The following is a 13857-nucleotide window of genomic DNA, read 5'->3' as shown; positions in this document are numbered from 1 at the left end:
TGAACAGGATGACCTGTATGTGGAAAAGATGCTGGAGTCCAGTACAGCACATTTCAGACTGTAGTACTTGGCCTTACACCAAGAAGGAAACGAAAGGAGAAGAAAAGGTGGTGGACATCTGGAGATATTGTGATCATGGTTTCTTTAGCTCCATGTGTTTAATGGCCTCCTGGAAAGGTTCTGGAGGTTTAGGAAGACTAACAAGGACTACTGTTTTGTGAGGTTGCAGAAAAAGGCCGCTATTATTGAAAGTACCTGGTGTAGATGGTCCATGATGTATTTTATTTAAAAGGAGCCAATAAGTAGTTTAGACAAATGTCATGTTTTTCCGTCGACCCTTTGACTCGTGTTCTCAAACTTTTTCCATTTCTGGAAAGGATCCACTAAGTTGGAAATAAAATCTGATTTTTTTTTTTCTTTTCCTCTTTTCTAGGTTTATTGGAAGATCTTCGACCAGTAAGTGCCATGTTTTTTGTATGTTGGCCGCTGCGCCACAACTCTTGGCCACCGTGCCATTGCTTTTCTTCTTGGCCTCTCTGCCTGGTCTGTACTGAAGGTGCCTTCATGTTAGTGTTTCACTACGCTGAAACGGTACAAAGGTTTTCTTGGCAGCATCCTGTCAAAATTATTAGATCAACTCAGATTAAATGTCACAATGAGGCCTGAATTTATTGTTTTGGTGTATTAACTTTTCCTCCCACAGGAAGATCTACAAACTGTAAGTTTTCATTTTTATACATTTTTCCCTCCAACAAAGCAAATGGTAAATATAACACATGATCCTTTTATATTGGAACATCAACTTTGAATATTAAGTGAATAAGAAAACTATAACAAACATTGTAGGTTAATTACAGTTCTGTTATTTGCCACCATGATCAATAACTGACCAATCTGACAAATGCGACGTCTTCGTTTAAAAATATTTCAGTCCATTTCTGAGTTGACCGTGCGTGACTGGTCCACAATGAACTGGATTGAATGGGATTATCTTGAATTTCCGTCACAAATGGTTTGCAAATAAAGTTGAGTTGAATAAATTGTGTGGTTTTTTTTCACTTTGGATGGATCTGAGGAGAAACATTTCAACTTAAAGGTGAGTCTTTAACAGACTTCTTTTTTACAGTGTTCATCAAATTTTTCCTCATTTCAATTTGTCCAAGATGGCTGCCATCAAACATCATCAGTCTACATTGCGCGCGTGTTCGTACGGTAATCACGTGTAATTTTGGAGACAAAGAATCATCCTCACAGGTGAGTCCCGTCCGATTGTGTTTTTTTTTTTTTTTTTACAAGGTTGTTTGGTCAGTGGTACAATTCATCATTTAAGAGTTTTGTCATGAATGTGGCCGCCGTGCCTCTGTGACACAAACACCCCCCTCCGACACACAAGTACACACAGCCATTGTACCTCTCACACACACCTGGCCGCCGTGCCTTTCTCTCGGCCGCCGTGCCATTCGCCCTCTTGGCCGCCTGTGCCGCTGTCACACACACACACACCTGGCCGCCGTGCCTTTCTCTTGGCCGCCGTGCCATTCGCCCTCTTGGCCGCCTGTGCCGCTGTCTCTCACACACACATACACACCTGGCCGCTGTGCCTCTCTCTCGGCCGCCGTGCTGTTCGCCCTCTTGGCCGCCTGTGCCGCTGTCTCTCTCTCACACAAACACCTGGCCGCCGTGCCGTTCGCCCTCTTGGCCGCCTGTGCCGCTGTCTCTCTCTCACACAAACACCTGGCCGCCGTGCCGTTCGCCCTCTTGGCCGCCTGTGCCGCTGTCCTGATGTTATGGATTCTGTATGCTTGTGAATTATTGTAAATGTCATTCACTGTCACATTTTTGTCCGTTTTTCCGACAAGCCATTATTCCGTCGTCCCGGTTCATTCCAAATAAAATGTCTCAATCATTTACAAAATGTGTTCAAAATGAACATGTTGCATTTGTTCAGGTCTCATTGTGACGAAGATACCTTCAGTTTCTTTCTCCTGGCTTTTGGCTGCCATGCCAGACTCTGATCAGTTTTTCCTTCTGAAGGAGGACCATGCCTCACCTCAGATGTTTCCTCTATTTTCTGACCAAATTAAACCCAGAGGTGGATTTTTAATTGACTTTAGGAGATTTTTAGTTTGTCCAGGGTTGAATTTGATCCAGTATCTGAAGGTTTTAGATGCTCACCTGGTGGAAGATGTTAAATGTTTGTGTATAGAAAGCTTTATATTGATCAATAGATTGTTCATGAATGTTAAAGATGTGACTCATGGGCTGTTTTATGGTGTGAGGTTTTCTTAATGTAAGATAGGAATCAGTCGGTAATGTCCAGGTTCAGTAAACGTGATCCAGGCTTTGTCTTTTGTAGACTTGTATAGAAAATAATCCCTGTCTATTATACCATAACATCCTGAGAATTGGGTTGGCTTTGGCCCTTGCTGGTTACTTTAGTACAGAGGAATGTGTTGGTGTTGTAGTAGTAGTAGTAGTAGTAGTAGTATCAGATAGGCTGTGCTGTTAAGTGGTGTATTGTGTTATGTTACTGGTTTGATAGCGCTCATAACTAAAGTGATTTGGGCTTCTAAAACCTTGAACCCTTTAATTTGGCCTGTGGGGACTGTAATTTGGCCCCACCAATTGGCGTGCTGACAGCTTCCTGTCTCCAGTGTGTGTGTGTGTGTGTGTGTGTGTGTGTATATGTATATATATATATGTGTATATATATATTATATAAAATAAAAAAACCTTAAATCCCACAGTCTAAATGCAACAGCTGGACACCGCAAATTTTAAGTAGGTTTAAAATTATCCCAAACTCAAACCTGTAGATCCTACATGTTTAAACTGTTTAACAAAACAAGTTTTCCATTTAGCCTGAGGCCATTTCACTAGAAAAAGTCCAAATGTTCTATTTTGTACATTGAACAAGAATTGTAAGGTCTGATCAAAAGCTGGATTTAAATTATCCAAGACTAAATCAGGACTTTACATCATAAATGCTATTTAAAACTGTCTTTTGTACACTTTCAAAGAAAGTTAACACTTTAAAATGGCATAACAAAGGTCACATTTCCTTTAATCACCTAAAAATTATATAAGGTAAAGTGACTTAATTGGAGCACAGTAACTTTTGGTCCGCTGATTTATCTAAACTATATTTCCCGTTCAACTAGGCTTTAAATCTTAAATCACAATAACTGCACACAATAACTGCACAATGTGTGGACTCTGCAGGAACAGAAGAGACTAAACGGATAAATTTAATGTTTAACCAAGCAGTAAAACACTACTGCTTTTCTTAAACTGTTTTCCTTTAAGTGTTTTTCTTTAACTCTAAACTTCAGATTGGTGTCCACCAGTTAACTTAAGTGGACATGTTTTCAGTTTATCTACTTTTTCTACTGCAGAGTAATTGAAATTGTCTAGTTGACTGGATGCCACTTCTGCACCAGTGCCTGGTTACATGTAAAAATGTGAAATGCAGCTCTCATTAATGACCTGCTGAATTTTTATTTTTTAAAATTCTATAAGTTTACCAAACAGATTTTATTGAAAAAAAAAAGTTAAAGAGCAATGCTCTTGGAAATCTTTAGTTTGCTATAACAGAAGTCTGTCTGCATCTGTCACCTCAGTCTGTCTGGTGATGGTGTTGGGTCTTCAATGTGGTGTCTGTTCTCATGTCCTGGTATGTGGGGTTCCCTGTTTGTCTGTGTTTATGTACCCCAATTTTTTTTTCTTTGTTTTGCTGTAGGGACTCATTGTCTAACATGTACTTGAAACCATTTTTATTTTAATGCAAATGTTTTTATATTTCTATGTATGGGAGTATGTATTAACTTGGTTTAACTGCCTGACTGGTCAGTTATCACTGCCTAAAACTTTGGCATTAAATATTTGATAATATTACTGGCTGGTCTCACTCTGCCATGTTTATTCCTGACTTGTCTCGTTTAGTTTTAATAACCTCGTTTTAACTTTTGTTCAGAGTGGTGGGAGGCCTCTCAGCAGGGGATTTAAATCTCTCCCCTGCAGACATGTTTTATCTTATACATGAAACGTTACATGGACAAGACTTGGATACGGAATGCGAGTTTTTTTTTTTTCTTTTTTTTCCACCATTAAACGGCGTCACCTGATACCAGTGCATTTGAACTCTGGAGGGAATAAACCTGGAAGAGGGAGACTGAGATCTAGTGACTATAGAGGTTCTGAATGAGTACATTTGCCTAATTATCCAAGTGATACTGGCCATATTTGTAATGTCTGACAGCATAAATTCATCTGTATGTATTTTGTTAGAGGGTAAATTTGAACCATAATGTGAATATGAGCAATCTTTCTGGAGTTTAATGTTTAACTGTGAAAGTGCCACATGGTAGAATTCGTTTTTCCTGACTAATCTGGATTTTCTCTGTAAATTGACATTTTTTTATTTTTATTTATTTTTTTTGGAGCTTAAGTATTTTTCTGTTAAAAGGGATGCTCAATATGTTTACCGGGAACAAGTGCTGGAGGAAATGACCATGAACTCATGGCTCTTAACGACGGCTATGAATTTCTGGTGGACGGTTTAAGAATCGGCTAAATGAGAATATCTAGCCGGATTTAAACGTCCATGGCTTCACAGTACAATTTGAATGAAATGGAGAAACGAGTCAAAGTGAAATGGACGGATGATACAAAAACACGGAATTAACATGGAGCCTAAGGCCAGAAGATGGGATTCACATGGCAGCTAGGTATTTTTGTGTTCAAAGGGAAGCCCAATATTTTTTTTTCCAGGAAGAAGTGCTGGATTGAGGAAATGACCATAAACGAGCAACCGCTCCTGACGATGACGACTATGAATTTCAGGTGGAAAGTCCAAGGATATGCTTTCAGAGAAAATCTAGTTGGATTAAACTTCCATGGCTTTAAAGTACAAATTAAATGAAATGGAGAATGTGTCAGAAGTGAAATAGATGGATGGATGATGCAAAAACATGGAATTAACATGGAGCCTGAGGCCAGAAGATGGGATTCACATGGCAGCTAGGTATTTTTGTGTTCAAAGGGAAGCTCAATATTTTTCCAGGAAGTGCTGGAGGGAGGAAAAGACTATGAACAAACGAGGAACCGCTCACGTCTCCTAACAAGTACATTAAATTTCTGATGGAAAGTAAGAATCTGCTGAGAAAATTTAGCTGGATTATACTTCCATGGCTTTACCGTATAAACTGAATGAAATGGAGAAATGAGTCAGAAGTGGAAGGGATGGCTGGATACAAAAACATGGAACCGGCATGGAGCCTGAGGCCAGAAGATGGGGTTTACATGGCAGCATATGTAAGAAGATTCCTTCAAAGCAATTTTACTTTTCAGAGCTGTAGAAGAAGAGGGAAAGACCCACAGCTAAGATTTTTGGTTCAAAGTACCTCAGGACTTCGGTATACTGAAGCAAAAGCAGGCCGATAGTGTGGTCAATACCGCTGACAAAGCCACAATCTGTCCATCTTGCACTGCTTTCTACGATCAAGATCTCGAGATGCTTGAACTCAACTCTGCTTGATGTGACAATCTTTTCCCAACCCAGAGGGATCCCTTCACCTTCTTCTGGTTGAGAATCATGGCCTTGGAAAGAAAGTGGGCCCCCTCTGACTGCTTCACACTCTGCTGGGAACCCCACCCCACTGCTACTGAAAATCTTGTGCTAAGTCAACACAACCACATCTGCAAGGAGCAGGGATGCAAGCCTGAAGTTCCCAAACCGCACAACCTCTTCTCCCCGACTACACTAGGAGGTCCTGTCCATGAAGACCACATGGAGGATTAGTGACAAGGGATAGTTTCAGCAGAATCCAGCACACACTGAACTAGTTGGACTTTGTGCAGAGAATGTGGACTCAGCCCTTACTTTGGGCATCCTGGGACCTGATGGGCCACAACAGTGACTCCAGCATCCCTTACTTCTGTAGGATTTCTGTATGATCCTTGGAAGGACACGACTGTAGGCTTTCTCAGTCTGCAAAGCCCATGTGGTCTAGATGGTCAACCTCCAATGACCTCCCCGAGCAACTCTGCAAGGGTGAAGGTCTGGTTCACTGTTCCACAGTCTGGATGAAGCCCACAATGTCTGAAGTTCGACATCAGCTAGAACTTCCTTTCAGTTACCCTGGAGTAAACTTCCCAAGGGAAACTGAGAAGTACAATCGCCCAGTAGCAGGACTAACACACTCTGGTCTCCTCTCTTGAGAATGGGGGCTGCCACCACAGTCTGCAACTCCACGTGTTATCCTGGAATTCCATGCAACACTGAAGAGGTGTGTTATTCAAGACAGACCAACAGTGTCCAGAGCCTTCAACGTTTCGGGGTGGTTCTCATCGGCCCCTGGCAATGCATTTCCAGGGAGCTTAACTACCCAGACAACCTCTGCTCAAGTGATGGGCATGTCTTCCCCCAAACTTTCAAACTCTTCCTACTCAGTGGAAGACTGAGGCTGGATCAAGGAGAACCTCACATTTCTTCCACCCCTCAACATCCCCAGTTGGGATCAGCAGTAATCCACTGAAGCCAAGAACTAGCTGGGATGGGTCTTGCTTTCCTTTTTCAGAACCCTCACATGGTTGACCACAACTTCTTTTGAGGCCAACCTGAAGTCCTCAATGGTTTTGCCAAATTCCTCCCATACCAGAGTTTTAGCTTCTGGAAATGCTGATGCTGTAGCGCTTTTAGCCATTTGTTTGCGGTTTGATGTTTCAGGTGACCTTTAGCACAAAGTCAGATAAACCTCCTTGAGCTTTGCCACCTTCTCACTACTGGCATCTACTAGTAAGTCTTCTGGTTGCTGCTGCAATAGGCACAGACAACCTTCTGGCCACAGCTCTTTGAAGCCACATCTAAAATGAAAGCTCTGAACATGTCCTGTTCAGATTCAATGTCCCCAGCCTATCAAAGAATGTTAATCTCTGGGGTTGTGCTGAATACCTCATGAACAGGGTCCTCTGCCAGACATTCCTACTTATCCCTTATTACCCATTTAGGTTACCTTGTATGCCTATTAGTCTGTCTTGACCAGATTTAACTTTCAGTCAGGTGATCTGCAGAATGCTCTCTGCCCCTTTCATTATGAGATGTACAGTTACAAATCTGAGAATTACAAAATCTAACTTTAGGCCTAAAGTGGGGTGGTACCGAGTGTACATATGAACAGCCTTATGCTTGAACATGGTGTTTATGGACAATCTGACTACCACAGAAGTCCAAAATCGAAACGCCACTCGAGTTCGGCTATAGGAGGCTGTTCCCCTCAATCACACCCCTGTACATGACTCCATGGCATCCGTGGGCACTGAAGTCCGCCAGGAGTAAAATGGAATCCCCAGATGCCACTGGGACACCACCCAGGGCTCTGGATCACAATTGCAAAAAGCAGTTGGACCATTCTGTCCCATGGGGGAGAACTGCAACACCAAGACACGTAGCCTGGTGCTTGTAAATATTTTTCTTACCATAGGTGGTGAACCAACATGGCAGTAGCATCCTTTTCAGACTGGGCCTGGCTGACCACTAGCAATTTGCTGGTTGTGTAATGCACTCTAGGGCCTTTTCAAGGTCCTTGAATTGCTTAGCCTGGCCCCTCTCAAGCGGATTCTCCTGGGGAGGCCACAACAGGGCCTAATGACCCCAACACAGGCCTCAGGATCATGGGGGAGCGCAAACTCCTCTACCACAATAAGGTGGCGATTCTGCAGAGGAATGTGACAGGTCAGTTGTGTTTTGTGTAATTCTATCAGATGTGCAGTTGTATGTCTTAAACTATTTATATAAAGCCTTTAGGCAATTTAAATCTGGCGTCAAGACTAAAAGGCAGGCATGGTAAACCTAAATGGGTGGTATGGGTTAGCTGGGAATTTCTGGCAAAGGACCCTGTTCATGAGGTCTTAAGTACAGTCTCAGATTGAGCAGATGCAGCAACCAGAAGACTTACTAGTAGATGCCAGCAGTGAGAAAGGCTGGCAAACTTAAGGAGGCCTATCAGACTTTGTTGTCCCAGGGGTCACTCTAAAGCAGGGCTACTCAATTTGGTCCTACAAGGGCCGCAATCCAGCAGGTTTTCCATGTATCCCTGCACCAACACGCCTGTGTCAAATTAGGTGGCTCTAACAGCCAATCAGGTTCTACACAATGACTCATTAATTTGACTCAGGTGTGTTGGTACAGGGATTCATGGAAAACCTGCTGGATTGTGGCCCTCGTAGGATTGAATTGAGTAGCCCTGCTCTAAAGCGTCAAACCGTTACCAAATGGCCAAACGAGCTGCAGCATCAGTAGTTCCAGAAGCTAGAACTGATATGGGACGAATTCGACAAAACCGTGGAGGACTTCGGGTTGGCCTCAAAGAAGTTGTAGTCAACCATGTGAGCTTTCCGAATGGGAAGGAGACCCATCCCAGCTAGTTCCTGGCTTCAGTGGATTACTGCTGATTCCAACTGGGGACGTTGAGCAGTGGAAAAAAATGCAAGGTTCTCCTTGAGCCAGCCACAGTCTTACACTAAGCTGGGAGAGTCTGAAAGCTTGGGGGAGTACGCACCCATCACTTGGGCAGAGGGTTTCTGGGTAGTTAAGTTCCCTGGAAATGCATTGCCAGGGGCAGATGAGAACCACCCTGAGATGCTGAAGGAGACTGGATAATGTGGGGCTGTCTTGGATGACTCACCCCTTCAATATCACAGAGTTTCAGGACAACTCGTGAAGTGGCACTGTGGTGGTGGTTCCCACTTTCAAGAAAGGAGACTGGAATGTGTTGGTCCTGCTCTTGGAGGATCACACTTCTCAGTCTCCCTTGGGAAATTTACTCCAGGGTGATGGGAAGGAGGCTCTAGCTGATGTTGAATCTCTGGGTATTGTGGACTTTGTCTAGGTTGTGAAACGGTAGACCCGATCTGACCTTTGCAAAGATGTTGAGGGGGGTCATGAGAGTTTGACCATCCAGACTGTATAGGTTTGGTGGATTTGTAGAAGGCTTACAGTCGTGTTCCTCAAAGGATCATGCGGGGGGCTGCAGGTGCAAGAGGTGTTGGAGTCATCGTTGTGGCCTATCTGGTCCCAGGATGCCCAGAGCAAGAACTGTGTTGTCACTCTCCGCACAAAGCCGAACTAGTTCAGTGTGTGTTTGACTTGGCTGGGATCACCCTGAGAGAGCAAGTGCGACACAGACGCATCCAGAGATGGCTTGAAAGGACGATGCTGCTCGTCTGGATTGAAGGGATTCAGCTGAGGTGGTTTGGACGTCGGATTAGGAGGCTCTGATTTTCTCTACTTGGATGTTTTCCAGGCATGTCCTCCTCAGAAACCCAAGGACCGATCTAGGACTTGCCTTGGATGTATTCTCTCCAGCTCCTAGAAGACCCCCAGGAGGAGCTGGAGAGAGGGATGTCTGGGAAGGTGTGGCTGGGCTCACCCTGTAAGATCAAGTGCGACGCAGACACATCCGGAGATGGCTTGACATGGCAATGCTACTCCTCTGGATTGAAGGGATTCAGCTTGTATGAGGGATGTCTGGGAATGTGTGGCTGAAAGGGGCTTCCTTTGGAAGGTGGCTGGGCTCACCCTGAGAGAGCAAGTGCGACGCAGACTCATCCAGAGATGGCTTGAATGGACAATGCTGCTCATCTGGATTGAAGGGATTCAGCTGAGGTGGTTTGGACATCGGATTAGGAGGCTCTGATTTTCTCTACTTGGATGTTTTCCAGGCATGTCGTCCTTAGAGACCCAAGGACCGATCTAGGACTTGCTGTAAAGATTTATATATTTTTGGAATGCCTTGGATGTGTTCTCTCCAGCTCCTGGAAGACCCCCAGGAGGAGCTGGAGAGAGGGATGTCTGGGAATGTGTGGCTTTAGGAGGTGGCTGTGCTCACCCTGAGAGAGAGCAAGTGCGACACAGACTCATCCAGAGATGGCTTGAAAGGACGATGCTGCTCGTCTGGATTAAAGGGAATCAGCTGAGGTGGTTTGGACATCGGATTAGGAGGCTCTGATTTTCTCTACTTGGATGTTTTCCAGGCATGTCCTCCTCAGAGACCCAAGGACCGATCTAGGACTTGCTGTAAAGATTTATATATTTTTGGAATGCCTTGGATGTGTTCTCTCCAGCTCCTGGAAGACCCCCAGGAGGAGCTGGAGAGAGGGATGTCTGGGAATGTGTGGCATTAGGAGGTGGCTGGGCTCACCCTGAGAGAGAGCAAGTGCGATGCAGACTCATCCAGAGATGGCTTGAAAGGACGATGCTGCTTGTCTGGATTAAAGGGATTCAGCTGAGGTGGTTTGGACATCGGATTAGGAGACTCTGATTTTCTCTACTTGGATGTTTTCCAGGCATGTCCTCCTCAGAGACCCAAGGACCGATCTAGGACTTGCCTTGGATGTATTCTCTCCAGCTCCTGGAAGACCCCGAGGAGGAGCTGGAGAGAGGGATGTCTGGGAAGGTGTGACTGGGCTCACCCTGAGAGAACAAGTGCGACGCAGACGCATCCGGAGATGGCTTGACATGCCAATGCTACTACTCGGGATTGAAGGGATTCAGCTTGTATGAGGGATGTCTTGGAATGTGTGGCTTAAAGGGGCTTCCTTTGGAAGGTGGCTGGGCTCACCCTGAGAGAGCAAGTGCGACGCAGACCCATCCAGAGATGGCTTGAATGGACTATTCTGCTCGTCTGGATTAAAGGGATTCAGCTGAGGTGGTTCGGACATCGGATTAGGAAGCTCTGATTTTCTCTACTTGGATGTTTTCCAGGCATGTCGTCCTCAGAAACCCAAGGACCGATCTAGGACTTGCTGTAAAGATTATATATTTTTGGAATGCCTTGGATGTATTCTCTCCAGCTCCTGGAAGACCCCCAGGAGGAGCTGGAGAGAGGGATGTCTGGGAAGGTGTGGCTGGGCTCACCCTGTAAGATCAAGTGTGACGCAGACGCATCCGGAGATGGCTTGACATGGCAATGCTACTCCTCTGGATTGAAGGGATTCAGCTTGTATGAGGGATGTCTGGGAATGTGTGGCTGAAAGGGGCTTCCTTTGGAAGGTGGCTGGGCTCACCCTGAGAGAGCAAGTGCGACGCAGACTCATCCAGAGATGGCTTGAATGGACTATTCTGCTCGTCTGGATTAAAGGGATTCAGCTGAGGTGGTTTGGACATCGGATTAGGAGGCTCTGATTTTCTCTACTTGGATGTTTTCCAGGCATGTCGTCCTTAGAGACCCAAGGACCGATCTAGGAGTTGCTGTAAAGATTTATATATTTTTGGAATGCCTTGGATGTGTTCTCTCCAGCTCCTGGAAGACCCCCAGGAGGAGCTGGAGAGAGGGATGTCTGGGAATGTGTGGCTTTAGGAGGTGGCTGGGCTCACCCTGAGAGAGAGCAAGTGCGACGCAGACTCATCCAGAGATGGCTTGAAAGGACGATGCTGCTCGTCTGGATTAAAGGGAATCAGCTGAGGTGGTTTGGACATCGGATTAGGAGGCTCTGATTTTCTCTACTTGGATGTTTTCCAGGCATGTCCTCCTCAGAGACCCAAGGACCGATCTAGGACTTGCTGTAAAGATTTATATATTTTTGGAATGCCTTGGATGTGTTCTCTCCAGCTCCTGGAAGACCCCCAGGAGGAGCTGGAGAGAGGGATGTCTGGGAAGGTGTGGCTGGGCTCACCCTGTAAGATCAAGTGTGACGCAGACGCATCCGGAGATGGCTTGACATGGCAATGCTACTCCTCTGGATTGAAGGGATTCAGCTTGTATGAGGGATGTCTGGGAATGTGTGGCTGAAAGGGGCTTCCTTTGGAAGGTGGCTGGGCTCACCCTGAGAGAGCAAGTGCGACGCAGACTCATCCAGAGATGGCTTGAATGGACTATTCTGCTCGTCTGGATTAAAGGGATTCAGCTGAGGTGGTTTGGACATCGGATTAGGAGGCTCTGATTTTCTCTACTTGGATGTTTTCCAGGCATGTCGTCCTTAGAGAGCCAAGGACCGATCTAGGACTTGCTGTAAAGATTTATATATTTTTGGAATGCCTTGGATGTGTTCTCTCCAGCTCCTGGAAGACCCCCAGGAGGAGCTGGAGAGAGGGATGTCTGGGAATGTGTGGCTTTAGGAGGTGGCTGGGCTCACCCTGAGAGAGAGCAAGTGCGACGCAGACTCATCCAGAGATGGCTTGAAAGGACGATGCTGCTTGTCTGGTTAAAAGGGATTCAGCTGAGGTGGTTTGGACATCGGATTAGGAGGCTCTGATTTTCTCTACTTGGATGTTTTGCAGGCATGTCCTCCTCAGAAACCTAAGGACCGATCTAGGACTTGCTGTAAAGATTATATATTTTTGGAATGCCTTGGATGTATTCTCTCCAGCTCCTGGAAGACCCCCAGGAGGAGCTGGAGAGAGGGATGTCTGGGAAGGTGTGGCTGGGCTCACCCTGAGAGAACAAGTGCGACGCAGACTCATCCAGAGATGGCTTGACATGCCAATGCTACTCCTCTGGATTGAAGGGATTCAGCTTGTATGAGGGATGTCTGGGAATGTGTGGCTGAAAGGGGCTTCCTTTGGAAGGTGGCTGGGCTCACCCTGAGAGAGCAAGTGTGACGCAGACTCATCCAGAGATGGCTTGAATGGACTATTCTGCTCGTCCGGATTAAAGGGATTCAGCTGAGGTGGTTAGGACATCGGATTAGGAAGCTCGGATGTTCTCTACTTGGATGTTTTCCAGGCATGTCATCCTCAGAAACCCAAGGACCGATCTAGGACTTGCTGTAAAGATTATATATTTTTGGAATGCCTTGGATGTATTCTCTCCAGCTCCTGGAAGACCCCCAGGAGGAGCTGGAGAGAGGGATGTCTGGGAAGGTGTGGCTGGGCTCACCCTGAGAGAACAAGTGCGACGCAGACGCATCCGGAGATGGCTTGACATGGCAATGCTACTCCTCTGGATTGAAGGGATTCAGCTTGGATGAGGGATGTCTGGGAATGTGTGGCTGAAAGGGGCTTCCTTTGGAAGGTGGCTGGGCTCACCCTGAGAGAGCAAGTGTGACGCAGACTCATCCAGAGATGGCTTGAATGGACGATGCTGCTCGTTTGGATTAAAGGGATTCAGCTGTGGTGGTTTGGACATCGGATTAGGAGGCTCTGATTTTCTCTACTTGGATGTTTTCCAGGCATGTCTTCCTCAGAAACCTAAGGACCGATCTAGGACTTGCTGTAAAGATTATATATTTTTGGAATGCCTTGGATGTATTCTCTCCAGCTCCTGGAAGACCCCCAAGAGGAGCTAGAGAGAGGGATTTCTGGGAAGGTGTGGCTGGGCTCACCCTGAGAGAACAACTGCGACGCAGACGCATCCGGAGATGGCTTGACATGGCAATGCTACTCCTCTGGATTGAAGGGATTCAGCTTGTATGAGGGATGTCTGGGAATGTGTGGCTGGGCTCACCCTGAGAGAGCAAGTGCGACGCAGACTCATCCAGAGATGGCTTGAATGGACGATGCTGCTCATCTGGATTAAAGGGATTCAGCTGAGGTGGTTTGGACATCGGATTAGGAGGCTCTGATTTTCTCTACTTGGATGTTTTCCAGGCATGTCGTCCTTAGAGACCCAAGGACCGATCTAGGACTTGCTGTAAAGATTTTTATATTTTTGGAATGCTTTGGATGTGTTCTCTCCAGCTCCTGGAAGACCCCCAGGAGGAGCTGGAGAGAGGGATGTCTGGGAATGTGTGGCTTTAGGAGGTGGCTGGGCTCACCCTGAGAGAGAGCAAGTGCGACGCAGACTCATCCAGAGATGGCTTGAAAGGACGATGCTGCTCGTCTGGATTAAAGGGATTCAGCTGAGGTGGTTCGGACATCGG

The sequence above is a fragment of the Melanotaenia boesemani genome, chromosome 19 (genome assembly GCF_017639745.1).
Source record: "Melanotaenia boesemani isolate fMelBoe1 chromosome 19, fMelBoe1.pri, whole genome shotgun sequence".
NCBI lineage: Eukaryota > Metazoa > Chordata > Actinopteri > Atheriniformes > Melanotaeniidae > Melanotaenia > Melanotaenia boesemani.
This window is presented reverse-complemented; position numbering follows the sequence as displayed.